The sequence below is a fragment of the Eriocheir sinensis genome, chromosome 26 (assembly GCF_024679095.1).
Source record: "Eriocheir sinensis breed Jianghai 21 chromosome 26, ASM2467909v1, whole genome shotgun sequence".
Lineage (NCBI taxonomy): Eukaryota > Metazoa > Arthropoda > Malacostraca > Decapoda > Varunidae > Eriocheir > Eriocheir sinensis.
Window position 1 is genome coordinate 15,326,008 of NC_066534.1, and position 27,975 is coordinate 15,353,982.

Below are 27,975 nucleotides of genomic sequence, written 5' to 3' on the forward strand. Positions count from 1 at the left end.
CCCCTTCCCCTGCCCCCCAGCCCCGGAATCCCTGTCAGGTGTGAAGTAAATTCCTGAAGCCCCGAGTGATTTGAGACGAAGCAGGGTTCACCTCTTCTGCCGTGATTGTTGGATAATTGAATGTTTTGTTATGGATTGTGTGTCTCTGCGGTGGACGGGATGCTGCAGGTGTCCCGTCTACCGGCTGGAGGGCAATGAGGAGTCTATTTATAGGGAGCAGAAGGGACTCAGCCAATCACTGGACGGCCCGGGTTCGAATCCCTCCCCCTCGCCTCCCACCCGAAGCTTCGAAGCCCCGCTCGTTATTCTATATTTTGAGACCTTTGATGGCGTTTATTGCTGCTAAAGTATTTCTCGCAGAGTTATTGTTGTAAATACAAATTATTGTATCTATCATTACTGTGAATAATAAAAGATTATTGATAGGGATCTGGGTTTATTATCCTCTGCAGCTGCTCTTCGGAAATGACCAGCGCCGTCAACAGCAACCATTACCATCACGGCATTTACCATACATCGTCATCAACAATTATCGTCATCAACAATTATCGTCATCAACAATTATCGTCATCAACAATTATCACCATCACGGCATTCACCATAATTTTTTTACAGCAAGGGAGGCAAGTCAAGAACAAAGAACAAAAGCAAGAACAAAAGGACCCGCTAAACGCTACTTCAAAAAAAAAAAAAAAAAAAAGAGAGGCCAGAAGAGAGGTCAAATTCGGGTCTTGATGCTCTTCTCATCATACTTCACGCCTCAGTCACCCTCACTTAAAATCTTCATCCCTCAGTAACCTCCACCAACCATCATCACATCACATCATCATCCTCTCGCGCAAGATTTCCACCATCACCATCACAATCAATCATCACCACTTTGAGCACCACCCTCACCATTATCGTTTCACCCTTTCAATCATCACCATCATCATCGTGACAGCTTTCATCACCGCCATGCACCATCATCTTAGGCAGTGGTCGTCATCAGCATCACCAGCATCCAAAGAAGAACAAATGGAGTGAGGTGAGTGACGTTAAGGCTTCGGTAAGTTAGTTCGCTAGCGACTATAAAAAGAAATAAGACTTAATGCGCCTAAAAAAAGAAGAAGAAAAAAGCAGCTAAAAATAATGATACACACGAGTTCACGTACACACCCTTGACGTACATAAAGTGTGTGTGTGTGTGTGTGTGTGTGTGTGTGTGTGTGTCAATGAGGCGTCTTGTTATTTGTAGGGAGACAATCCTAGCGACAAATATTGACTCTCTCTCTCTCTCTCTCTCTCTCTCTCTCCACTACTATTATGCTCCAGCTAATAATAAGAAAATAAAAACATCAACAAAACCTGCCGTCTCCGTTAATTGATAGGATAGAAAAGTTCCAGGCGAGGACATACTAACCCTCAGCCGCACGTCAAATGATACAGCGGGTAAGGTCAAGTTGGGAGCACAGGTCATAGTTGCGCGTGGCGGCGGTGCTCATCTCCGTACCGTTGCCCCTTGAGCCTGTGGTGAGAGAGGACCCATTAACCCAACAGAGGGCCAGTGTGACATCCGGGTTACCACACTGTACTACCTTCCCCATGTAATACTAGATAACAATAATAGTATCGATAAACAATTTCTATAACTCCTTCACACTTCTCCCTCTTCACCTCCCACTCCACTCACGCTTTTTATTCCTCCTACCCTCCTCCCTACCCCCCTCCCCACCTACGTTCAACTTAACCTCGGAGCGGGACGGGAAATCACACACTGAGGTCAATAATAGTATCAATAAACGACAATTTCTCTATAATTCCTTCACACTTCTCCCTCTTTACCTCCCATTGTACTCACGCTTTTTACTCTCCCTACCCCCCTCCCCCCCCACGTTCAACTTAACCTCGGAGCGGGACGGGAAATCACACTGAGGTCTTCGTCGGTAAATTGGAAACGAGACTCCATTTAATCACGCCTCCGCCCTCCGCCGCCCGCCTGACAACTGGGGGCGTCTCCTTAATGGTGCCATCAGAGGGTGACGCCTTTTTGAGCGCCGCTGAGAGTACTACATCAAGGGGGCGAGAGAGCGGCGGCGGCGGCGGTGGTAAGGGTGGTGGTCGTCTGGGAGAAGGCAGCGATGAAGGTAAATGAGTGTTAGGGTGGTATTCTTAGACGTTTCCTTCTCTTACATAAGTCATTTCTCAAGGCCACAAAAGAGGTTAAGCGCTTCCCCATGAGTGTTTCTTTACGTTCATGGTGGAGAAACATTGTCAAACTACCACCAGGGTCATAAGACTACCTATGGAAATGCCGACATATCCTACGAAAGCCTTGTTAACTATTTGTGCTTGAGTGACGAAAGGTTTAAGAAAATGACCCTTGGGTGCTAGAACTTGAGAACTATTGGGAAGTAGGGGAAGGTAGAGAGAGAAGGGGTATTTAGATGTGTGGAGGAAAGCAAAGGGAAGGTGAGGAAGAGTTAGAGGCAGCGATGAACGTGAATGAGGGGTGATCAGAGGAAAGAGAGGAGCATTGGAATGTATGAGAAGGATGGGAGTGAGGGAGATAAGAGGTGGAGGGATGCAAGAAAGAGAGACTGCGCTAACTTGCACCGTTTATGAAAAGAATGAAATACGGAAAGAATATACGGAGAGAAAGTGTTGCATCAAAAGAGAGAGAAGAAACACAGATACATTAAGATAAGAGGAGGTGACAGAGTGAGTGAGTGAGTACGAACGTCATAAATTCGAAGCTGAAGGAGGAGAGAAGGAAGAGGATGAGGCGGTGTAGCTGTGTGGAAGAAGTTAGTGAAGTTAGCGAAGAGTCTGGAGCTGAAAAGTGGTAAGGGGGAGGATGGAAGGGAGGGGGAGGGGGGGCACTTTTACCGGGGATGGGGAAGAAGAGGAAAGACTGAAGAAAAGGTATAAAAGAGAGAGAGAGAGAGAGAGAGAGAGAGAGAGAGAGAGAGAGAGAGAGAGAGAGAGAGAGAGAGAGAGAGAGAGAGAGAGAGAGAGAGAGTAAAAATGAAGGAGAGAGAAAATACCAGAGAGCATTAGGAGGCAGTGGAGGAATGTGGATAAAAGGAAAGAGAAAGAAAATTGCAAGTGAAAAGAGAGAGAGAGAGAGAGAGAGAGAGAGAGAGAGAGAGAGAGAGAGAGAGAGAGAGAGAGAGAGAGAGAGAGAGAGAGAGAGAGAGAGAGAGAGAGAGAGAGAGAGAGAGAGAGAGAGAGAGAGCAGTAGTAGCAACAGAATTTCGTACAGGTGTGAAAATTAATATAGAAAGAGACAGGTGAGGCGTAAGAGGAAGAATAATTAAGGTAAGGTTTGAGTAGTTAACGAAGGGTGACTCCTCCTCCTGCTCCTCCTCCTCCACCACTACCTCCTGCTCCTACTCATCTTCTTTCCCATACGAGATGTAGCCCATTAGCAACCTTCTCTCTCCCTCCCTCTCTCACTCTCCCCTTCCTTTCTCTCCCCCCCCCCCCTCCATCACCAGTAGGGTCACATTAACACCATCACTGCACGCCAAAAATTACTACCCTTTTGTGCCATGTCAGATGATGAGAGAGAGAGAGAGAGAGAGAGAGAGAGAGAGAGAGAGAGAGAGAGAGAGAGAGAGAGAGAGAGAGAGAGAGAGAGAGAGAGAGAGAGAGAGAGAGAGAGAGAGAGAGAGAGAGAGAGAGAGAGATAATGAATAACAGGGAGATGAAAATGATTATGATAAGTATGCTATCGTTAAACACATAGGAAGACCGCAAATGATATGAACAGAGAAAAAAATAACATTGCAATAAAAGAAAAAGAAGGCAAATCAATCTAAAAATGATGTGGTTTCAGTGTAAACAAATGGCCTAAAAAATAAACTGAATATTTTAAAGAGAAGGCTTATACAGACAGACAAAAAAACAGACACATACACAGACCGGGCATAGGCACATGTACAGACAAGACAGACACAAAGACAGACAAACAGAAACAAAACTAACATGAGGCGAAAGGAATTATTGAAAAGTATTAAAAAAATAAACTTTCAAAAGCTCAGTGAGTAAGATAAAGAAAGCGGAAAGCGAGAAGAAAAAAAAGATAGTTAGAGAAATGTAAAGAAATGAAGGAAAAGGGAAATTAGAGGAGGAAAACAAGTCGGGAACAGAGAGTACAAGAGGAAACAGAATAGCGCAGAAAGGGGGAAGGAGACGAGAGTTGAGGAGGAGAACGAGGCGAGAGGAACCTCCAGCGGGGAAATGTTACCCAACACTCAATATTATTTTCGTCTTGTTTACCCAGAAGCCTTATTGTGCGGGGCCTGCTGCCGGGGCGGGGGGGGGGGGAGAGAGAGAGAGAGAGAGAGAGAGAGAGAGAGAGAGAGAGAGAGAGAGAGAGAGAGAGAGAGAGAGAGAGAGAGAGAGAGAGAGAGAGAGAGAGAGAGAGAGAGAGAGACAGACAGACAGATACAGACAGACAGACAAACACAGACAGAGACACAGACAGACAGACACACAGACAGACATAAACAAATACAAAGACACAGAGACGTAAACACAATGACAGACAAACACAAACACTGACAAACAAACACACGACCGGGGGATATATAAAAAAAAAAATAAGAAAACGAAAACAAAAAAAAGGTCTGAGATATATTTTTTTCCTTCTCAATTTTCACATCCCCTCATTCTCATTCAAAGCACGGAAGAGCAGGCAGCAGATAGGCTATAACCTGTTCTCATGGCTATTACTAGACTTAAGGAGGGAAAGACAACATGAAGACTCCTGCCTCTATGTCCTTCAACCTCATAACAACACACAGGAAAAAAAATAATATAAGGAACGTCAGTCATGTTTCGCAAGCCATGTAAGAAGAATTTAATATATGTGGGAAGGAAGCATTTTTGAAGGACTCTGAATTTAGGTTATCAGATCATGAAGGTTCCAGATGATATAGAGAGGAAGTGAGGAACAAGAGGACGGTGACGAAAGGAAAAGGAATGGGGCGAAAGGGAGAGGAGTTGGAGGAGGAGGAAGAGGAGGAGGAGGAGGAGGAGGAGGAAGATTAAGGGCTAAGAGTGAAGAGCATTGACTGATGATGAGAGCACTGACAAAAGAAACACACACACACACACACACACACACACACACACACACACACACACTTCAGACAACAGGCAAATATAATTAAGGTACATGAAAAATACCAAACGAGGGGCAATTACACACACACACACACACACACACACACACACACACATACACACGTTACGTACATACAAAGGTGTACACGACCAATCCGTCTGTATAAGGTCTGTATAAGCAATGACATCCGTTTTGATCAGAAAGATGAGAGATTCCTTTGGTGTGTGTGTGTGTGTGTGTGTGTGTGTGTGTGTGTGTGTGTGTGTGTGTGTGTGTGTAAATATTATGTAAACCAAGTCTGATAGGTTGACAAACGACAGACACAACGGCACTGAGTTAGCCATACACCAAGTCAGCCAGTCAGCCAGTCAGCCATCAATTGATCCATCGAGACATCAATTGGGCCATCAATAATTCAGCCAACCAGATGCCAGTCAGTAACACAGTCAATGTAGCAGACAACGGAACCACATGACAGACATACACAGACAGACAGAAGTATATATAGACAAGCAGAAAGATATACAAGCAAACAAATATGCAAAGAGACAGATGAAAAGACAAATATATGAATAGACAGTCAAGACAAGACTTAAGTTCTTTAGAAGCGAAAATTTGAGAGAGACAGACAGACAGACAGAAGGAAGAACAGACAGACAAAGGGATAAATAAACAGAAGGAATAACGAAAGAAGTAAAGAAAATAAAGGTAAAATCAGCAGAAAGGAGGCAGTAGAGAAATATATGTAGGATAAGAAATAAAGAAAGAAGGATTGAATGGGTGAGGAAATAAAGGAATGAAGGATGGAATAACGAAAAGAAGGAATAATGGGAATAAGAAAGAAAGGAAAGAAGTAGAAAGGATGAAAACGTAAGAAAGAAATGAGGGAAAAAAAGAAAAGTGGGAGAGACAAAATAAATTACAGAATGAAGAAATAGAATAAAAGGAGGAGAGAGAGAGAGAGAGAGAGAGAGAGAGAGAAGGAGGCAGAAGAAGGTGCCGAGCACCACCAGAGAGAGAGAGAGAGAGAGAGAGAGAGAGAGAGAGAGAGAGAGAGAGAGAGAGAGAGAGAGAGAGAGAGAGAGAGAGAGAGAGAGAGAGAGAGGAGAAGGAGGAGGAGGAAGAGAGAGAGAGAGAGAGAGAGAGAGAGAGAAGAGAGAGAGAGAGAGAGAGAGAGAGAGAGAGAGAGAGAGAGAGAGAGAGAGAGAGAGAGAGGGTAAGGAGAAGGAGACGAGAGAAAGAGAGGGAGAAGGTGAGGAAGGGAAAGAAGAGGCTGGAAGAGGGGAAGGGGAAGGAAAAGAGAGGGTGAAGGTGAGGAACAGAAGGAAGGAGCTGAAATAAGGGAAGGGGAAGGAGACGATAGAGAAGGGCGAGGAAGGGAAAGAAGGAATTGAAAGAGGGAAAGAGGAAGCAGAAAACAAGAAGGGTAAGGGAAGGAAGGGGCTTGGGTGAAGAGGCTTTTAGGGTGACTAGGGTGACGGTGGGGGTGGTAACTTGAGGGGCAGGGTGGAAGGGTTGCAAGGCTGAGGTTGTGGAGAGGAGGAGTGGAGGAAGGAGAGACAGAAGATGGAGTGAAACATGGGAGAGGAAGATATGAGGGTGGAAGAAAGAAAGATTGGTGAATGAGAGGAGGAGGAGGAGGAGGAAATGGAGGAAGATGGAGGGAAAAAATTTGAGTGGAGAGAAGGAAGGTTGATGGAGGAAGGTGGGGAAGAGAAAGGATATGAGTGGAAGGGAGGGAGATAAGAGGTGGAGGGAAGAAATGGAGGAAACGGAGGAAGATGGAGGGAAAAAGGAGGTGAGTGGAGAGAGGAAAGGGTGATTGAAGAGAGGTGGGGAAGAAAAGGGATATAGATGGGAGGAAGGGAAGAAGGTACAGGGAGGCATGGGTGGAGGAAAGAAAGGAAAGAAATGGAGGAAACTGAGGAAGATGGAGGGAAAAAGAGGCGAGTGGAGAGAGGAAAGGGTGATGGAAGGGCAGTGGGGAAGAAAAGGGATATGGATGAGAGGGAGAGAAGGTACAGGGAGGCATGGGTGGAGGAAAGAAAGGAAAGAAACGGAGGAAACATAACTGTCAGAATAGAGACATTTAAAAAGGTAAAATGTAGTGTGTGTGTGTGTGTGTGTGTGTGTGTGTGTATAATCGGATAGGAGCACACGCAGGCAGGCACATGTTACAGCCCTATTTATGTTCGCGTCTATTCACAACAACATGAAAGGGCGCATAAATACACACATCAAGAGCAACATTTATATGCAGAGAGAAGTACACATTTATTTGGCCACCGTCACCGTCACACCACCACCAACAACAACCGTCACCAGCCTCACTGTTCCCCTACACCACGCCCATCACTATCATCACCATCACTGCCACTCATCACCCACTGTCACCATTACCACCGTTCCTACACCACAGCTATATACCAACCATCACCATTATCACACAACCACCCCCATGCCTCATCATCACACCACTGCTACGATCATCACCACCCCCACTACCACCGTCCCTACACCACAGCCACCCACCATCACCACCACCACAACCACCAGCACCATTAATGCCTCAGTCACTCACGCCCATCACAGCCACTGCAACTAATCCAAAGTACTCCTCCTGTACCTCTCTCTCCTCCACTCCAGAAAGCGGTGATCATTTCCCTCCCTCTCTCCCTCCCTCCCTCTCTCTCCCCTCCATGCAGACGCTCAAGCTAATAACCCACCAATTAGACGCTCATACGAGGAGGAATAACCCGCGGCCTCGTCTCATCTCGGGGGCACTTAACAAGCACTTGGGCTTCCCTCCGCAGGCAACTTTATAAAGCCACGCAGGGGAGACGTCCAGGCAAACCATCGCCTCCGCCCCTCCATCCCTGCCTCCCCTGGATCACACGCGCCCTCAGGTGACGCTCAGGCCCGGCGGGGAGGTGCAAGATGGACCCGCTGCTGAAAGAGACATTTAATGGCCTCCCGCTAGCGTCTTTAGTGTTGGTGTGTCAGGACAATGGGGAGTGATGGTCGCTAATGCTCGGAGTCTTATGCCCAATGGACGCAGGAGGCCGCGGGCTGGATATGAAGGGCAGACAGGCGGAGGTGCATTATACTGGCTAAGGGGAGAAGGGCACCGTGGCCTTGTGATGCCCAGGTGAGGTTAAGTCAAAATAGGGAAGGAAAGGTAAAGCAGTCTAATAATAGAAGGATAATTATCGAGAAGGAATGACAAAAGCAATTAACCGCATTAAGGTGTCAAAGTAAAGGTTCACTTCTAAAATATTTTCCCGATGCGTTGGTCCTAAAATGTGTGTTTGTGTCGGCGAGAGAACAAAACAACAACTCTATACAGATATAACCTCTGCGGCTTTGATTGTGTCGCTATAATACGATATCATAAGTCAACACGATGAAGCGATTGTGATGCTTTTTTGTGTCGTGTGTGTCGTGTGTGTGTGTGTGTGTGTGTGTGTGTACCCTCCACACACACATCCCCGGTGGGCTGCGCCGCGCCCCGGTCCATGAAGGTCACGGCGACACAGGGAAGAGTGAGAAGCTTAGCGACAATAAATTTTACGAGGAATCAGAATAATTGGCCGATGCGGCGAGGCGGCGGCGGCGGCGGCCACAAACGCCGCCAATAACAGGGTGGCGGGGCCGCGCGGTGAGCCTGTTCACGTCAGCGGCAGCGATCTTCCTCCCCGCCGCCGCCAGCCCCGCGGGCGGCCCGGGGGCGGCCAGCCTTCAGGCTCGGGGCGCGTTATCCGTCTTCCTGGATGTTCTCCATCACCGTCAATTACACAACGCCGGGTCGTCACAAAGCACAAGTGTTTCTAAATTGGACCGTTTGCGCCCCACGTCGGGGTTCGCCGTCGCCGCCTCCGCAATCACCCCCGAGTAAACGTCAGCGTTATTATGAAAGACGAGCTGCCTGGAAACACACCGGCAGATACGGCAGCTTTACGTCTACCCGCTGCCTTATATCATATAATTTGTGGCTGTTTTTATGCGTCCGCTTGAGTTACACTGCCTCGAGGGCCTAAGCTAGTGTGTGTGTGTGTGTGTGTGTGTGTGTGCGCGCGGTTAGGAGTGCTTGTAGTTATGTATGTGTGGTTGTGAGTGTCTGTAGCTGTGAATGTGTATGTGTGTGTGTGGGGGGGGGGGGGGGTGCTTAAGAATGTATTTGTGTGTGTGTAGTCGTAGATCTGTGTGTATGGGTGTGTGTAGGCTTGTGAATGTATGTGCGTGTGTGTGAACGTGAGTGACCTTTCGTTGTGGTGGGCGTGTACGTGCCTGCGTGGCCTGTGCCTTGAGGGAGGGGAAGGGGGGCGGGGGTCACCTTCCGCCGGCACCGAGACGCGGAGTTCAGGCGGACATCATTCGGTGTAATTATTCTCGCAGGATAAACTGACGCAAACTTTTTTATCACAGTGCGGGGCCGGCGGTCAGATTGGAATTCCAAATGAGATTTTTCCCCTAAAACTTTCGTCCCCACTCTCAGCCGCCCGCGCCCCGGTGTTGGTCGTCGATAATAAGTGGTAATTAGAGGCAGGGGTCGCACCAAACACGAGGAAATTATTTAACAGCCCAACACAAACCCAGACGCACTTATTAAGCCCCGAATACGGCAAAAGTTTCGGCGCAACTACCTGTCTGTGTGTCCGTCTGTGTGTTCGTCTGTGTGTGCGTCCGCCTGTGTGTTTTGCTGTTGCTGTCTACCTCCTTTTATTTTTTTTCTCCCTAGTGTGTTGTTTTTATTCCATCAATACATATAAATTTTTCTCTGTCTGTCTCTTTACTTTTTCTATCTCTCGTCATTTTGTGTGTTCTATCTCGACCCTCGTTATATATTCCGTAGCATGCTTATATATTAAAACACACACACACAAAAATCAAAATAAAAACAGTTATATACTACATGTGTGTGTGTGTGTGTGTGTGTGTGTGTGTGTGTGTGTGTGTGTGTTATGGTAATCAGGCGGCGATGGTTGGGGATGATATGTATTGTCGCCGCGGTTATTGTTATGTCGCTGAGGTTATGGACACGATTTCCACTCATCCAGAATTGTACGACGTTTAAGTTGCGTGTATGCGTGTATGTGCGTGTGTGTGTGTGTGTGCGTGTGTAGGGGTGGGTGGGGGGTGGGGTATTTCAAGTTGAGTCTTATCTGTTAGCTAAAAAAAAAAAATATCATGTGAACTTATAAAAAGGAATGACAGACAGTGACGAGGAGGAGGAGGAGGAGGAGGAGGAGGAGAAGGGGTAAGAAAAGTGAAGGAAGAGGGCTGTTTATCTGAAAAGGAAGGAGACGCTGAGAGTTAAAATGTTGGTGGTCTAAGAGGAGGAGGAGGGGAAGGAGGACGATGACGAGGATTAGGAGGGAGAGGCTGAAGGAAATGGAGTAAGTGCTTGAGTTAGCATGATGAAGGGCTTGAGTTTATTGTGTTTCCTCCCACAGTTTTGCCCCCGACGCTTTGTGGCTGCCTAAGATCAGTCACCCGGCGGCTCCCTGCACTCCAGACCACAGCTGATCCGTCTAGTGCACTCTGATATGATAATCCGTGACGCAAAGGTTTATACACGAAGACTTAAAACGTACTGGGAAAACACTCTGCGCATGGCATTAAACGAAGGTGATTCATAGGCCGGTATAATAAGACAGTTTCGCTTCTCACATCAGCTATTTCTAAAGGTCAAAGAGGGGGTCAATTGGGTTCTAATGAGTGTTTCTTCAGGTTCAGGGTACAGAAGAAGGGCAAAACTACCACCAGGGTCATAAAACTACTCCTGGAAATGCCCACAACTCTTACGAAAGCCTTGTCAAATATGCGTTCTTGGGCGACGAAGTGTCTTTTAATACGACTCAATACACTTTGATACGACCGTCCGTGAAACAAAGGATTTATACACAAACACTCATAATGTAATACCGGAACATTGCGTTACATCGAGGAAAGTTTATACATGTGAAACACTTGATAATTATATTTGACACACTGGCAAGGAGGGTTATGATTGCCAGCACGTGACGACAAAGAGCTGTGCATGACAAGTTCATTTTCTGTGGGTCCCGCACGAACTGACTCCTTTGATCTTCCTGCAAACATCCTTCATCGATGTCACCAGAGACGGGTAACTGGTGGTTATCCTCGTTTCCTGTCGTCACAAGTCCGGGCTTCCCAGGGCGGGTCACCGTCACCTTGGCGTCACGTCTGCGCGGCGGCCACTTTGTCCTTCTACTGCTTCTAGGGTCTGAGGGCCATATTTTTAAACATTTCTGCCTCCAAGAACACGTAGTTTACTAGTCTTTCGTGGGAGTTTAGGGCATTTCCAGGGGTACTTTTATGACCCTGGTGGTAGTCTGAGCCTTCTTCTGTACCATATTTTTAAACATTTCTGCCTCCAAGAACACGTAGTTTACTAGTCTTTCGTGGGAGTTTAGGGCATTTCCAGGGGTACTTTTATGACCCTGGTGGTAGTCTGAGCCTTCTTCTGTACCATATTTTTAAACATTTCTGAGCCCAAGAACACGTAGTTTACTAGTCTTTCGTGGGAGTTTAGGGCATTTCCAGGGGTACTTTTATGACCCTGGTGGTAGTCTGAGCCTTCTTCTGTACCATATTTTTAAACATTTCTGAGCCCAAAAACACGTAGTTTACTAGTCTTTCGTGGGAGTTTAGGTCATTTCCAGGGGTACTTTTATGACCCTGGTGGTAGTCTGAGCCTTCTTCTGTACCGTGAACCTAAAAGAACACTCATTAGAACTCGATTAACCTCCTTTTTGGACTTTGGAAATAGTGTGTGTGAGGGGCGGGAGCATCTGACAATACCAACCTGAGTTTCCGGCATTATCACGTGTTGTTATTTGACTTCTTTTGTATTTATATTTATGCAACCATCCGTGCACAAGAAACCAAACCAATAAGTTAAATAGGCATTTCTTAATAAGACATGAGATTTAAAGACCATAAATAAAATCAGTTAGAGAGTAAACAGCATCTGGATTTTCATAATAGGTGGTCTCCCATACAACCAACAACCGTCTCTATGCAGTGTTAATAGACGGATCCGGTTTCGAGCTTGCATGCGACTTCGAATATCCAATGTTTTCTTTTCTTTTAAGTTCCATGTGACCCGCGACCAGGGAGGGGCGTACTTCTTGCGATTCCTCCAGAGAGTTAGAATAATTCGAAGCGCGGCAGGAAGGATATGCATGCCAAGGACGCGATATTCAAGCCGATATCGTAAAACCACCGCGAGTAAGGACGTGAACAGGAGGAAACAAGTCAACCGAAGATAAAGTGAACGTAATAATGGATGAGGAGGATGATGATGATGAGGAGGAGGAGGAGCAGGGAGCCGAGGTATAATCATGCACACTGGGCGGTCTGGGCGTCAAGAAAATCATGCGCCCGTGTGATGTGGCCTCAAAATGTGACTGCTGAGAACATGACGGAGGGGATCGAGTGGGTAGGAGGGATGGGGGAGGGAGTGACAAACTGAGTGGCTAGGTGAGAGGGAGTGACTGGAAGGGAATGAGCGGATGAGAGGGAATGACTGGAAGGGAATGAGTAGATGAGAGGGAGTGACTGCAAGGGAATGACTGGATGAGAGGGAGTGAGTGGTTGAGAGGGAGTGACTGGGAGGGAATGACCAGTTTAAAGGGAATTACTGAGGAGTGTGTGGGTGAGAATTAATGACTAGGAGGCACGAGTGGATGTAAGGGAATGGCTGAAAAGGAAGGAGTGGGAGGGAAGCAATGACTGAAAAAGGAGTGACTAAGAGGGAATGACTTGGTTGAAGGTTAAGACTAGAGAGGAAAATGGTAAAGAAGGACTGGGAGGAAATGAGGGGGAGGAAGTGAGTGGGTAGAAATGAGTTAATATACAAGAATAACTGAGGAGGAGAGAAAGATAGAAAAGAGGAAAGGAATGAACGAGGTAGGTAAGGAGAAGAGAAGGAAAGGAAAGGAAAGGAGAGGAAAGGAAAGGAAAGGAGAGGAAGGGAAGGGAAGGGAAGGGAAAGGAAGGGAAAGGAAACGAAAGGAAAGGAAAGGAAAGGAAAGGAAAGGAAGGGAAAGGAAACGAAAGGAAAGGAAAAGAAACGAAAGGAAAGGAAGGGAAAGGAAGGGAAAGGAAGGGAAAAGAAGGGAAGGGAAGGGAAGGGAAGGGAAGGGAAGGGAAGGGAAGGGGAGAAAGGTAAGACAAAGGGAGAACATGAGGTAATAATTTGGGAGAAGAATGTGGGAAGGGGAGAGTAGAAAAATAGCGAGGGAAGGGGAGAGAAGGGGAGATGAATGAGAGATGGAGAGGTAGAAATGGGTAAGAAATGGGAGAGAAATCAGGAAAAGAAGAGGAATCTGGAGGAAAGAGGAGATGAATAGGGAGGGAAGGGTAGAGGAATGGGAGGAAAGAGGAGAGAAATGGAGAGAGGGGGAGGAATGGGGAGGAAAAGAGAAGAGGCACGAGAAGAGAAGGGAAGAGGAAACTGGAGGAAAGGGAAGAGGAAAAGAGAGGAAATGGATGAGGAAAGTGGAGAGAAGGATAAATTAATGGAAAGAAAAGGGGAGAGAAAATGGGGAAAGGAAAGAAAGGGGAGAAATGGGGAGGAAAGGCCGTGAACGTGAGGAATGTGGGGAGTGAAGGAGGGCTATGGAGGGGAGAGGGGAGGGAAGGGGAGGAATGTGGGGAGTGAAGGAGGGCTATGGAGGGGAGAGGGAGGAAGGGAGGATGTGGGGAGTGAAGGAGGGATATGGAGGGGAGAAGGGAGGGAAGGGGAGGAATGTGGGGAGTGAAGGAGGGATATGGAGGGGAGAAGGGAGGGAAGGGGAGGAATGTGGGGAGTGAAGGAGGGCTATGGAGGGGAGAGGGGAGGGAAGGGGAGGAATGTGGGGAGGGAAGGGGAGGAATGTGGGGAGTGAAGGAGGGCTATGGAGGGGAGAGGGGAGGGAAGGGGAGAAATAAGTAGCTCCCTTCCCTGACAAATGAAGACGCATGGAAGCTTGGGTGGTAGAGTTCTCGCCTCGCCCACCCCCAGGGGAAGAAGAGTGAAGAGAGGGAAGAGGAAGAGGAGGAGGAGGAGGAGGAGGAGGAGGAGATGAACGATAATCAATATGAGAATCAATTTACAAGGAGAGGCGATGATAATGTTAAGAAAAGTGACAGACAGACAAGGGTGATCTCTCTCTAATGTATACAAAAAAGGGCAAAAGGAAGATGAAGAAAGAAAGAGTTTGGAAGAGTCATTAGATTCCTGAAACGACTTATGTTCGTGAGAGAGAGAGAGAGAGAGAGAGAGAGAGAGAGAGAGAGAGAGAGAGAGAGAGAGAGAGAGAGAGAGAGAGAGAGAGAGAGAGAGAGAGAGAGAGAGAGAGAGAGAGAGAGAGAGAGAGATAGAGAGAGAGAGAGAGAGAGAGAGAGAGAGAGAGAGAGAGAGAGAGAGAGAGAGAGAGAGAGAGAGAGAGAGAGAGAGAGAGAGAGAGAGAGAGAGAGAGAGAGAGAGAGAGAGAGAGAGAGAGAGAGAGAGAGAGAACAAAGAGAGAGAGAATAAAGAGAGAAAACACACAAAAAAAAGAGAAAGAGAGAGGGGACCAGACCGGTAAAATTGGGGATAAAATAAATAGGAGGATTTTCCCTATTAGATCGAAGGGAGGAGAAGGACAGCAAAGAAAAGACATAACAAAGAGGGAGGGAGAGATAGGGCGAGGGAGGGAGAGAACCAGGAGAGGGGAGACCAAAGGGGGATGAGGGGGGACGGGGGGGGGGGCGGCGCAGCAGGACTATAAATAAAACAATGAACAGAACTTTGAGTCGTGTGAAAGAACATTAACGCACTCCACTAATTCTTTTTTTCGCAGACACGTGACGGCCGGGAAGGGAAGGGAGGGGAAGGGGAGTACCCACAAGCGTATGGAAGGAAGGGAGGCTAGGATGGAGGTTGGTATATAATAGGTAGGGGAATGGAGGAGAAGAGAAAGGGATGGATGGAAAGTGGGAGGGAGAGAGTAAGGGAGGGAGGAATGAATGAAGGACTGGAGGAAAGCAAGGCAGGAGGGAAGGAAGGCAAGGAGGTAGAGGGAGAAGGAAGGAAGGAAGTGTGAAAAATTAAAAGAAGATAGGAATGAATGATGAAATGAAGGGAGGAAGATAGGGCACAGACAACTGATAAAGGAAGAAAGAAAGGAAAAAGGGAGGAAAGGACGCAAGAAAGGAAAGAAGGAAGGAAAGGAGGACAGAGGGAAGAAAGGACTTAAATAAGGAAGGAATAAAGGAAGGTTGCAGTACGCCAATGGTTAGCAAAGGTCGGGGTCAAACATCTCTTAAAACACTTCCTCTGACTTTTCCTTTCTTTATTATCTTACCAAATCTTCCTTCCTTGTCTTTCTTTCCCATTTCGTTCCCTCGTCGCTGCACACCGTCCCACTCTCTCTTCAGACCCCCTCGAGAAAGCCTGAGTCTTAGCACACAAACAAGCGATTCATTCTCCTTCCCCGGCGCCACCTTCCGCCCCTGCCGTTCGTACCCCAGCCGGAGATTCACACGGACTTACAAGATAACCTCCACATCCTCCTCCAGACGCCCTAAGCCCACCCTTCGCCCGGATGAATTCCCCGCCAAACTATTTTAACTGCGCGGCGCGAGGAGGGAGAAAAAAAAGCTACACCCACTTCGGAGGCGCCATTAATTAAGAAAATGAGACCATGCATAAAAAAGACCCTAATTACAGCGGAAGGCCCCTCGGCACGCGAATACGACCACGCAAGGACCGCCGCCATGTCTCCTGCCGGCCCTCGCGACGGGCGTGTCACCAATGAACCCGCCGCCTCTCGAACCCCCGGTGTATCGGTCACGGGGTAAGGGCGGGCGGGCGGGTGTCTGCCGTGTGTAAGTCTTCCGTAAAGAAGGAAAACCCAGGCGGCGGAGGAGGAAACAAGGAACAGGTTGGTGATATATTCTAATTGGATGTTGTAGTAACGAAGGGAAGTCCCCGGACCGCCCTCGAGCGAGTCTTCAGGAAATTTAATCAACGTAACGATCCCGCCTGATCCCGCTGCCCCTCCGCCTCGCCGCCCGGGGACCGCCTTCCGCACACCTGGACGACGCCCAACGAGGTGATGCGCCCGTCCGGTGATCCCCGACCAGAGGAAGGGGCGTGGACGGCGCGGCGAGGGACTCCGAGGGAACAGGCAAGGAAAAAGAAGGGAAAAGAGAGTGAGAGGCTCTTAAAGGAGGGCGGAAAGAGGCATTTGGTGAGTGAAAGATAAGATTAACGAATGGATAAGACTTGCTGGGGGAGACAGGGGAGGAGGAGGGGACGCAGGGGAGGGGAGGCAGGTGAAGGGGTCAAGACGCGGGTACAGGGGACAGCAGGGAGGGAGGGGGAGGGGGTGCAGCGAGCATATACAAAAAAAAAAAAAAAGTGTGCAAGTGATAGGAATTACGTGCGAAAAACAAAAGGATGATAAAGAGCAGGGGAGGGAAGTGAAGCATGGCGGGGGTGGGGGGGGTATGGAGGGAGGGTAAGGTAAGGGGGAGAATGTGGGAATAGTAAAGGGAGGGAAAGCAGGGTGAAAGAGGAATAAAGGGAGGGGTAAAGGAAGGGGGGGCAGGGTAAGGGCTGGGTAAAGGGAGAGGGAAACAGGGTGAGGGAGGAGTAGAGAAAGAGAATGAGCTAAAGTAGTAGTAGTAGTAGTAGTAGTAGTAGTAGTAGTAGTAGTAGAAGTGAAGTGAGTAAGGGAAGGGGGGAGGGAGAGAGAGATAAAGGGTGGACAGGTGAGGGGCGGCAGGGGGGAGTTACCTGCACTAATGACGGACGTGCCGCCGCTCGGCCCCGCGCGTGAAGGTAATCACACCTTGCCACCTCGCGCCATTAATTTGAGCGCCGCTGCAAGATCATCGTGGAGGTAATATCTCCATTATAGTGTTGGAGAGGAGGAGGAGGAGGAGGAGGAGGAGGAGGAGGAGGGAGAAGAAGACAGCATATCTAAAAATAAAAAGACGAGGCAATATATAACAGTAGCAGCCTCAGTAGTAGTAGTAGTAGTAGTAGGAGGAGGAGGAGGAGGAGGAAGAGAAGGAAGAGGAGGAGGAGCACGAGATACGGAAAATCAGGCAACAGAAAGGGTGTGGGTCAAACGAGGCTGCCAGCTTTCGTGAGTTTCTCTATTGTTTTCAGGCACTTCACTGACCCGCTGAACCTCCACAGTGGCATCATTTTCGTGGCGCGTCGCTGTACTGTCTTGAGTAATTCCATATCACTGTCATGGATGGTCTAGTGGTTATAGCGTGTCTAACTACGAATCCACTGGCCCGGGTTCGAATTCCGGTCAGGACAGTAGGCGTGATGCTCACCCTGTTCATCCCCCCTTTCGGACTGGTCGAGAAATGGGTACCTGGGGAAACCTGGGGAAGGTAAACTGTGGTAACCTGGATGTCACCCTGGTCCTGTGTCCCGGGGTAATGGGTTCATCCTACCTAGGCAAGCATTGGTTTCGTAATAGGGTGGTGGGGGGATGGAATAGACTCAGGAATCAGATAGTGAGTGCAGGGACGATAGCTTGTTTTAAGAGTAGACTGGATAGCTACATGGACGAGGATGACAGGTGGTAGTGCGGGGGGAATCTGGAGCTGCCGTGTGTAAGCCATTAGGCCTCTTGCAGTCTCCCTATGTTCTTATGTTCAAAGGCCAATGCGACGGGACGAGCACCTAGGCAGCAATAGAGTATGCCCCAACTTCACCTATTCCATTATAGTCTCAACGAACAGTACAAAAATAACATTACCCCTGGTGTCTTACAGAGAGCTCCTCACGGTGAACACGAGCGGTATTAGCTTTTCTACAGGTTGACTTGCTTTGGTTTGCGAGGCTCACGTCACGGCTGATATAGTCTGTTCACTTAAGTCCGACCTAAGCGTGTTTGGAAGCCGAGTGCTGATTGACTACTGGTATGGCTTCCAAGTTTTCTTTAACCTCTGTTTGTGTTTATCTCACGCAGCACTTTCCGCTAATCTGCACTGTGCTTACGAACACGCTTAGGTTTATGTTGTCAGCTTGGGTCAGACTTAAGTGAACAGACTATAGTGAATCCGAGATCTGATTCGTCTTGAATAGCCCACAGAGGCTTCCGATTCATGTTGAAGGAGGAGGAAGAGGAGGAGGTGGCAGACTGGACAAAAAGAGGAAGGCGGGAGAACACTGGTATAGAAGTAGTAATAGTATTAGTCGTAGTAGTGGCCCAGAAGCGTTGACACTTTCCTTCTCCCCTTCCCTCCCCTTCCCTCATCCTTCCCTCGGCCGCTCCTCCCCTTCATTAGCGTCCTCTTTCCCCGCCACCTCCGCTTGTTGGCTCCCCTTCCCACATAGTTTTCTCTCCCTCCATCTCGGTGAGCACTAGGAAACAGAGGTAATTTTCAGGGACCATTGTTCATTCTCTCTTTATCTATCTATCTATCTATCTATCTGTCTATCTATCTATATATCTACCTATTTATCTATCTATCTACCTACCTTTTCATCTGTCTATCTATCTACCTATTTCTCTTTCCAGTGCCTCCTCCGCGCGGTGCCAGCAGAGCCGAGTGGCCCGGCACCCCTGTTTCCGGCAGCCTCGGGCGGCGGGGGGCAGGGGGCGGGGGGCGCCTCCACAATATATCATAGACGGTTTGGAAACCTAATTGGGAGTATGGCCATTAGCTCGTGTAATTTATACGGTAAAAAATACCTCTGAAAATATTTTTTGATGTGTCTTGTTATTGAATTGAAAAGGCAGCCACAGCTAGCCTTGGGCGGCGTGCGGAAGGGAGCGTCCCGTGGCGGCGGGCAGGGGGAGGGGGGGGGCTCAGGGGCCCTCTGCGGGCTTCAGTGTCGCCGTGGCTGCAGGAGGCGAGCAGCACCACGCCTGCCCGCCATTTGACCCCCAGCGGATGTCCTTTTCGGCCCCGTGGTCTCTCCAGGTCCTGATTACCTAAACATCGGCAGGAAAGATTCATAAATCTCATCTTGCCTCGGCCGGGCCAACACTGGCACTCCGGGGAGCGTGTGGCGTCGGGCAGCCTCAAGTGCCAGCCCCGGTAAGGGTCAAGTTGCAGCGAGGCGGGGCTCGGCGCGGCCCTCGGCAGCTGGGCGGCGGACGTGGTCAGCTGGTGAGTGACGGGCGGATAGGGATGTCCTTTAAAAATCTATTATTCCAGACGAATGACGACAAGAGCGAAACTCCAGTGCTTTGGCCAGAGCTTGACAGCCTTTCGGCGCCTCAAGCCCTCATGAACCCTGATATGTTGCTCTTTTCAGTGTTCAATTAAGGGGCAACAATGGCTTAATAAGTCGTGTTCCTTATTTCTCAACTGCAACTTGAGCGGGTGAAAGAGGATTCCGTTTTCTATTGTGTGATCATTGTCTTGGCGGCGGCCGGCGATCGATGCCACAAGTGGAGGCTCCCGCCGGCCCTCGCTGCGCCCCTCTGCAGGCCGGCCGCAGGGGTCGATTCCGCAGGCAGGGGCGGCCGCCGTTAAGGCCAAAGGGCTGTGTTGATGCCGCGTGTGGATAATTGAGGGAGAGACGGGCAGCAGATTCGCCTCCGGGACGAACAATGTGTGGAGGGTGGGGGCGGGGGAGGGAGCGGGGAGGGGGCGGGGGCGGAGGAGGCGGGGGCGCCGTGAGCACGGAAGGCGACGCTTTACATCTTCGACACGGCATCCTCTTCCGCAGCAGCCCGCTTTGCTTCGCCTCACTCGAGGCACGGAGCGATGACGACTCAAGGCTGGGAAATGGCAGCTCAGGAAACAATTCCTCTCCTTATTTCTCGAACCCGAGACCATCGGGCGGCCAGGCGGGGCTGCGGGAGGGACCTGGGAACGCCGCAGCATGGCGGATCCTCACGTACAGTCCAAGGCGGAGGCGGCGTCGGGCCAAAACAGTGCCATCCTCACGCACCGGGAAGGTCGGACGCCCGGCTGCAGAAGCACGCCAGGCGGGCCGTAGGGACGGTGCGCCAACAAGCACTGTTCGCCGCAGCCCCGCCCAGTTCTCGATTTTCGGGCAAACATGGATATCTGTTGTGCGGTGATGTATAGGCCTCCCAGCGGCCGGCCCTTTGTCTCGACTGATGGCCCCGCAGCGCCGCGAGCACCGGGCTGGACGGCAGGAGTCTGTGCCTCCACCGATGCTCCGTGGATGAGTCGCTGATGTAGTTTCCCTGGGGTAGGAGATGCTACGGCGTCCTGGACAGTGCACACACGAGGCTTATGAATACGTAAAATTATTTGACATTCCAGTCAATAAAAGGGCACATGGCAAGATTGTTTTACATATATATAAAGAGACTGCAAGAGGCCGGTGCAAGGCTTTACACAATCTAACTGTGGACATCACCCTTTTATCATCGACCACCCTATACCCACAAGTGTTCAAAGTTGGTATAGTTCTCAAGCGTTGTCATCTTGGCTCTGCACAGCAAAGCACAAGACAACAAATTTAAAGCCCAACATTTAGACGCTGATGTGATGCAACACTCCCTTCTACACAACATTTTTTTCATCTCTTCTCCGTCAGAGTTTTGTGGCGTCAATCATCCTAAATTTGTGTTAGTTTTAAGAGTTTCCTTTCCTTGTTTCGTCTTCCTTCATACACTTCTTTCCTTCGCTCGACGTTCTCTTATTTTCAGGCTCCAATCAATTTAGTCTCCTACGCCTCCTCCTTCTTCTCCCTTCTCTTTATCTCCCTCCTTCTCCTCCTCCTCCTCCTTCACCTCCTCTCCACTTACTCCAGAAGACGAGACACAACCAGAAACCCGTATGACTCTGCAATCCGACACTACCATCATCCTCAGCAGCTCTCCCTCTCCCTCTCTCTCTCTGCCTCTCCTCGTCCCTTCAACATCAGGTGGATCGCGATGGATGGGCGAGGCGAAAAATGAAGGGATATTCGAGTAGGTTCACGCCCCGGGTGGTTAGGTTTTTTCATCCTTTTTTTCCCTCTCTCTCTCTCTCTCTTCCTCTACGACTCGGTTTAATGACGGTGATGCTAATTGATGGAGACTGAGAGATATGATTCGGTGGTGGTGGTGGTGGTGGTGGTTGTGGATGAGAGCATTAGTCCATCGCCCTTCCTTCCTTCCTTCCTTCCTTCCTCTCTCTCTGTCTCTCTTTTCCCTTCCATTTTCTTTTTGTCTCGTTTTACTTCCCCGTCTTCTCACCCTCTTTCACTTCCCCTCACGTCCTTGCTATCTCTTTCCCTCTTTCTCTTCTTCTTCCCTTCAGTTGCTCCTCTCTTCCCCTCGTCTTATCCCCTCGAGTTTCTTTCCCCTTTCACCGTCTTCTGTACACTGCGCGCCCTCTCTCGGTAGTGGTGGTGGTGGTGGTGGTAGTGTTCCTTCCCCTCGTGTCTGTCCTGCTCCACAAAACAAACAGCATAACCTCTTGACCCCTCGCTAAGGCAGCCGGAGTGAGTCGCACAATTTTACCACCATCAACGCTCAGTCCGCCACACCACCACCACCACCACCAACAACGGCACTACCTCTTCTCCCGCGGCTCCTTGCAATTACCTTCCCAACAAACCCTCGTTCATATTCTGCAATCATCTCGCTTCCCTTCCTTCACTCTTACGCGTCGGAAAAATATACTTCCTCTCTTTCTCTATCACTCCCTCTCTCTCTCTCTCCCCGCCGAGCCAGTCTTGCACCCCTACGAGACACCTTCATGCATTTTCTTCCCTCTCTGATAACATTCAAACCGTCGACTTATATTCATTCTTTGCGTCTCTATCCCTCCACCTTACTCTCTCTCTCTCTCTCGCTCTTGCACTCCTTCGCCATCACAAAGACCACAACTATTTTTAAACTATACAAAATACCGTTCCATTGCTATAGACACGACACTTATCACTACTCTGTACATTGCAAGCGCGATTTACGCTGATATTTCGTTTTTTCTATCCCTCTAATTCGCATCTTTCCACATTTATCAATCTTATAACTTGTAATACTCTAAAATTTTCAGCATTTAAAAGAAAACACAAGAATATCTACAACTTCGTACAGTCCTTGTTAATCTATGCATTCGTCCATGTAAAAAAGGCATGATGGTCTCGTTCTCTCTTATAACTCTTCTCTCCCTCTCCTTCCAACTCCAAACCACCACTTACAATATAAACACTACATCACACAAGAGCATCCACTACTTCGTACAGTCCCTGCTTCCTATGTCTTCGTCACCACCAGAGAAAGACTCCCTATCCTAACCTACTCCATCCCCTGCACTCACTCCCTCGCTCTCTCACTCTCTACTCTCTCGCCCTTCTCATCTCTCCCTGCCCTCCCTCCTACACCGACCCCCCACTTTCGCCGGGATCACCTTCCCTGCCTTTACACTCAATGAAACCATACCCGTGAATCCTGGGTGCTGTCCTGTTTGTTTACCTTCGTGGGAAGACACTCGATCCGGGAGGGAGAGGGATGCAGGGGGTTCGCGGCGGGGATCTGGAGGGGAACCAGGAAAGGAGGGAAAGTGAAGAGAGAGTGCACGGTTCTTACTGAAGTTTATCTTAATGGAAGCTCCCACCACCACCACTGCCGAGGGTACGTGAGGTGGCAGGGTTGGCAGGGGACGCCTCACAATAACAGGGTCAAATATGGGTTTCAGGAGGAAGAGAAGAAGGGTGGAAGGAGATGCGAATGTGATGAATGTTGAGAGAGGGAAAGGGGCATTGAGAGAGAGAGAGAGAGAGAGAGAGAGAGAGAGAGAGAGAGAGAGAGAGAGAGAGAGAGAGAGAGAGAGAGAGAGAGAGAGAGAGAGAGAGAGAGAGAGAGAGAGAGAGAGAGAGAGAGAGAGAGAGAGAGAGAGAGAGAGAGAGAGAGAGAGAGAGAGAGAGAGAGAGAGAGAGAGAGAGAGAGAGAGAGAGAGAGAGAGAGAGAGAGAGAGAGAGAGAGAGAGAGAGAGAGAGAGAGAGAGAGAGAGTTCCTTTCTGTTCTTGTAGTAATGTTTTAATATATTTTTTTTCTTTAACATATTTAACGTATTGCTATATTTCATTACTTTGCTGTATTGATATTTCCTTTCATTTATATTGTGGCAGAGCGATAGATAGACATACAAAGATAGATAGAAAGAAAATAAATAAGTGGATACAGATTGATAGATAGCAAGATAGATATATACAGCTTTTTGTGTGTGTGTGTATGGGATCGACAGAAAGGGTGGGTGGGGCTGAGAGGATAAGGGGAGGGAGGGAGATTGCAGGGTCCACACCGCGCTGGATTTTGCAGAGGTGTTCAGTCGGCCGGAGCACGTGCGGGGGACGCTGTGTGTGTGTGCGTGCTCCGTCTCATGATAAACAACTCCCCTCGCCTACCTTCACCTCAGCCAGCAGCACCTCAACTTAACTCACGTCATCTCACTTTTGTTTAGCCTCATCTCATCTTTCTTCACAGCACGTAAGAACATAAGGAGACTGCAAGAGGACAAATGGCCTACAAAGGGGAGCTCCAGAATCCCTCCCACGACCACCTGTCATCCTCGTCCATTATCTTTTCTATCCTTTCAAAATCTCATTCCCTCACCTCACATCACCTTACTCTCGTCTACTTCACCTCACCTCATTTTTCTTAATAGCACATTACCTTACTTATCCTTTTCTAATCTCCGTAGCTCACCTCATTCACGTCACTTCGCTTTTGTTCACCTCACCTCACTTTTTTAGGTAACATGTAAGTGTATTGTCTTGTCTTTACTAATCTCTGTACCTCGGTTCTCCTTGCCTGACCTCATTTCACACCCCCTTACCTGAGCTCACTTCACCTTTTCTCATTTCACCTCAGCGTATCTTAGTTCACTTCACACTTCCTCACCTGACCCGACCTGACCTCACCTCATCTCACCTCACCCTATAGTCAGTACAAATCAATCAATACACTTCATTCACGTTCAGTATAATTCATAATCACCGTTGTAATGAATGGCTTGTGGACACTTAATTGTTACACGGATATTGGGTATGTTCTAACTTAAAAGAGAAGGTGTTTGAGTTAGTTTTCATTACGTATTGTGTTCACGGAGCATAGCAGATAATGGGATATTCTTAATTTCTTTTACAGGGTTATTAAAAAAAAAACATGTATCAGTTCCGGTAAAGTTATATCCGTTCACGCCTTCTCTTAATTATTTGCTTGATCTGTGTGCCGTGTCATCTAAGGAAAATATCTATTTGCATTGATATTTATAAACTTTCCGTTGCTGCAAATCAATTCTAGTCGCTTCCATAGGTTCTGAAACATGATTAGCTTTTTTTATTTTACAGTAAACAGCTAAAGGGCAAAAAACAAAAAGAACACAATAATGAAAAAAAAAGCCTGGAAATCACTGCTCCTATAAAAAAATTAAAAAAAACGTTAAGAGGAGCGACCAAAGGAGAGTTCAATTTCTGTTTCGATGGGCTTTATTTTTTTTTATTTTTTTTTTATTTTTTTTTTATTTTTTTTTACGTGTACACCTATAGCGCCGGTAGGCTTTTCTTGAGGGGCCTAGATGGTAGTCGGCCCCAGTCCATCATGGCGCAGGCAAGTGTTTATAGTGGCGCCATCTTTACAACTTGGTGCACACAAATGGGAGAGCTTGCGATCCTTCACTGAGCAGTTTTTCAATACTACAATACCCTACAACACCTACAAATCATATAGCTTGTTTGCCGGTCATATTGCAAGGATATACACACAAAAAAAATAAAAAATAATAGGGAAGCCGCGGAAATAACGATCTATACCAAGACACAATTCACACAAAGATGACACGATTGTTTAACTTTTGCGCCACATAGTCCATCACCATCACCCCTTCACTTTATTTATAGGGGGGAGATGAGGGTTGGAGGAGCGGGGTGTCAGGGCCGAGTGGGCGAGGGTGAGGTAATGACAGGACGAACAAACAAACACACGTGAGGGATTAATTTGGGAAGAGGGGGAAGCGGGGAGAAGGGAGAGATGCAGTGAAGGGGCCCAGAAAGGGGAAGGGGATGCAAAAGGTGAAGGGGGGAAGGAGGGTATGAAGGAAGGGAGAATAGGGAGGCAGAGTAGAAGGGTGAAGGGCATGGAAAGATGAAGGAAGGGAGGGAAGACAGGGTGAAGGGAGGGAGGGAGAGAAGGTACGGTGCAGGGAAGGAGGGAGGGGGAGGAGGAAGAGTAGAGGGAGGGAAGACACGGCGAAGGGGTGGAGGGCGGGAGGGACGGGGTGAAGGCAAGGTGGAGAGGTGGAGAGGTGGTTGAAAGGCACGGCGGAGGGATGGAGGGAGGGAGAGAAGGCACAGTGGAGAGAAGGCACAGTGGAAGGGTGGAGGGACTGCGGGGCAAAACTGGGAGTATATCAATCAAAGGCGAAGGCGGAGCAGCGACACTCCTGCTCACTTCACCCAGCAGGAGGCACGCGAAGGGGGGGAGGGAGGAGGAAGCATGGAAACAGGGAAGAGGAGGAAACATGGAAACAGGGAAGAGGGGGAAACATGGAAACAGGGAAGAGGAGGAAGCACAGAAACAAGAAATAGCAGGCAACAAAAAGAGACCCTTGACTTCACCCAGCAGCTAGGCACGCGAGGGGGGGGGGGGGGGGGGGGAGGAAGCATGGAAACAGGGAAGAGGAGGAAACATAGAAACAGAGAGAAGGGGGGAAACATGGAAACAGTGAAGAGGAGGAAACATGGAAACAGGGAAGAGGAGGAAACATGGAAACAGGGAAGAGGGGGAAACATGGAAACAGGGAAGAGGAGGAAACATGGAAACAGGGAAGAGGAGGAAACATGGAAACAGGGAAGAGGAGGAAACATGGAAACAGGGAAGAGGAGGAAACATGGAAACAGGGAGGAGGAGGAAACATGGAAACAGGGAAGAGGAGGAAACATGGAAACAGGGAAGAGGGGGAAACATAAAAACATGGAAACAGGGAAGAGGAGGAAACATGGAAACAGGGAAGAGGAGGAAACATGGAAACAGAGAGAAGGGGGGAAACATGGAAACAGGGAAGAGGAGGAAACATGGAAACAAGAAATAGCAGGCAACAGAAAGAGACCCTTGACTTTTGATTTTTTCTTTTTTTACCGCAAAGGAGACAGCACAAGGGCACACAAAAAAAAGGAAACAATAAAAAAAATCCCGCTACTCGCTGCTCCTGTAATGAACCCGAAGAGGTGGCCGAAAGAGCAGTGATGAGGCAATAATGATAAACTCTATTCGTCAGACGCTTCAGTGACTTGTAAAACGGACTGAAAAACTGTACTTACATAGCTACAGTTCATATATGTCACAGCGAAGTAAGGCACAAAGCGATTTTCAAGAGTTCATCCCTCTCGTACATGCGACCTACATATATAGAGAAATCGTTCTACAGTGGATGATTAGATACGAGAAAAAAAGGCAATTTGTTCGATTCAAGAAAAAAAAAGTCTGTTTGTATATAGTGCGCGGCCTGCTTAATATATTGTCCAGTCTTTCTTAGCCTGTGTTATCAGCAACATGAATAGTAGTATTTTAATATTGGATCCAAAAAATAACGTCTTTAACATTTTCTCTCTCTCTCTCTCTCTCTCTCTCTCTCTCTCTCTCTCTCTCTCTCTCTCTCTCTCTCTCTCTCTCTCTCTCTCTCTCTCTCTCATTATCCTGCTTCTTTTTTTTCCAGCCCGGGCCGCGGTCCATGGGTGGTGGAAGGCTGGCAAATTGGCTGCGTGTAAAATGAAGACGAATATGTGCTGGGAGTCGAACCGTGGTCTCTTCTCTCTCTCTCTTTCCATGTTTTTTTTGTTTTAGGCATGTAATAAGAGAGAGAGAGAGAGAGAGAGAGAGAGAGAGAGAGAGAGAGAGAGAGAGAGAGAGAGAGAGAGAGAGAGAGAGAGAGAGATAGAGAGAGAGAGAGAGAGAGAGAGGAGGGATGATAAATAAAATAAAAAAAAAGATTAGAGTGTGAGAGGATAGAGAGGGAGAGGGGGGAGAGGAGAAGGGAGGAGGGATGACAGAGGAAAGAACAGGCGACAGGAGAGGAGTGGAGGAGGGAGGAAAGGGGGAGTGGAGGCAGGGGGGACGGTGTGTGGTGGTGGTGGGGGTGGGGGGGTTATCCACCATCAATCATCCACTAAACAAGATATTTGTTTTCTTGACAGTCTGCACGATGGTTGAGATAAGCCGCAGCATCCCAGGAGGTGCCGGGAGAGGGTGGAGGGGTGGCGTGAGGGGGGGGGGGGGAGGGAAAGAGGGTGGCAAGGTGGCGTGAGGGGGGGGGAAGAGGGTGGAGGGGTGGCGTGAGGGGGGAAGAGGATGGCGAGGTGACGTGAGAGGGAGGGAGGGAGGGGACAGAGATGAGAAAGAAAACACACAGAGACAGGGTTGTTACCGTGAGAGGCTTTGCGTGTGCGTGTGAGTGAGTGTGAGAGCATGTGATGAGGGGGGTGTAGGTGCGGTGGTGGTGTGCGTGTGAGTGTACAGGGAGACATAGAGGTGTGTGGGAGGGAATGATGTGTGTGCTTGTGGGTGCGAGGGTATGTGTGGGTAAGGGTGGGTGCCATTGAGTAAGTGTGTGTACGAATAAGGATGTGTTTCTGGGTGTTAAGAGTGGGTGTAGGTACAGGTGTGTTTGTGCGTGTGAGAGTGTGTTTGTGTGTGTCAGGGTGGATGCAGGTGTGTTTGAAATAAAAATAATCAATAAAAATGTCCTGGGTGTTAGATCAGGTGTGTCCAAGGGTGTGTTTATAGGTGCAGGGGTGGGTGTGAGGGTGGCGCAAATGAGGATATGACAGGTTCGAGTAAGAGTGCGTTCGTGGGTGTCAGGTTGGATGTGGCGGCGGAGCAAGAGAGGTTGTGTAAAGAGGTGTTAGACAGGCGCGAAGTAGGATGTGG

General features: G+C 48.6%; 1 long non-coding RNA gene across 2 annotated transcripts in view; it reads right to left on the reverse strand.

Annotated features, from left to right (window-relative positions):
* LOC127003812 (uncharacterized) overlaps nucleotides 1-27,975 on the reverse strand; it is a 270,989-nt gene that overhangs the window by 113,383 nt on the left and 129,631 nt on the right. The window lies entirely within an intron of this gene.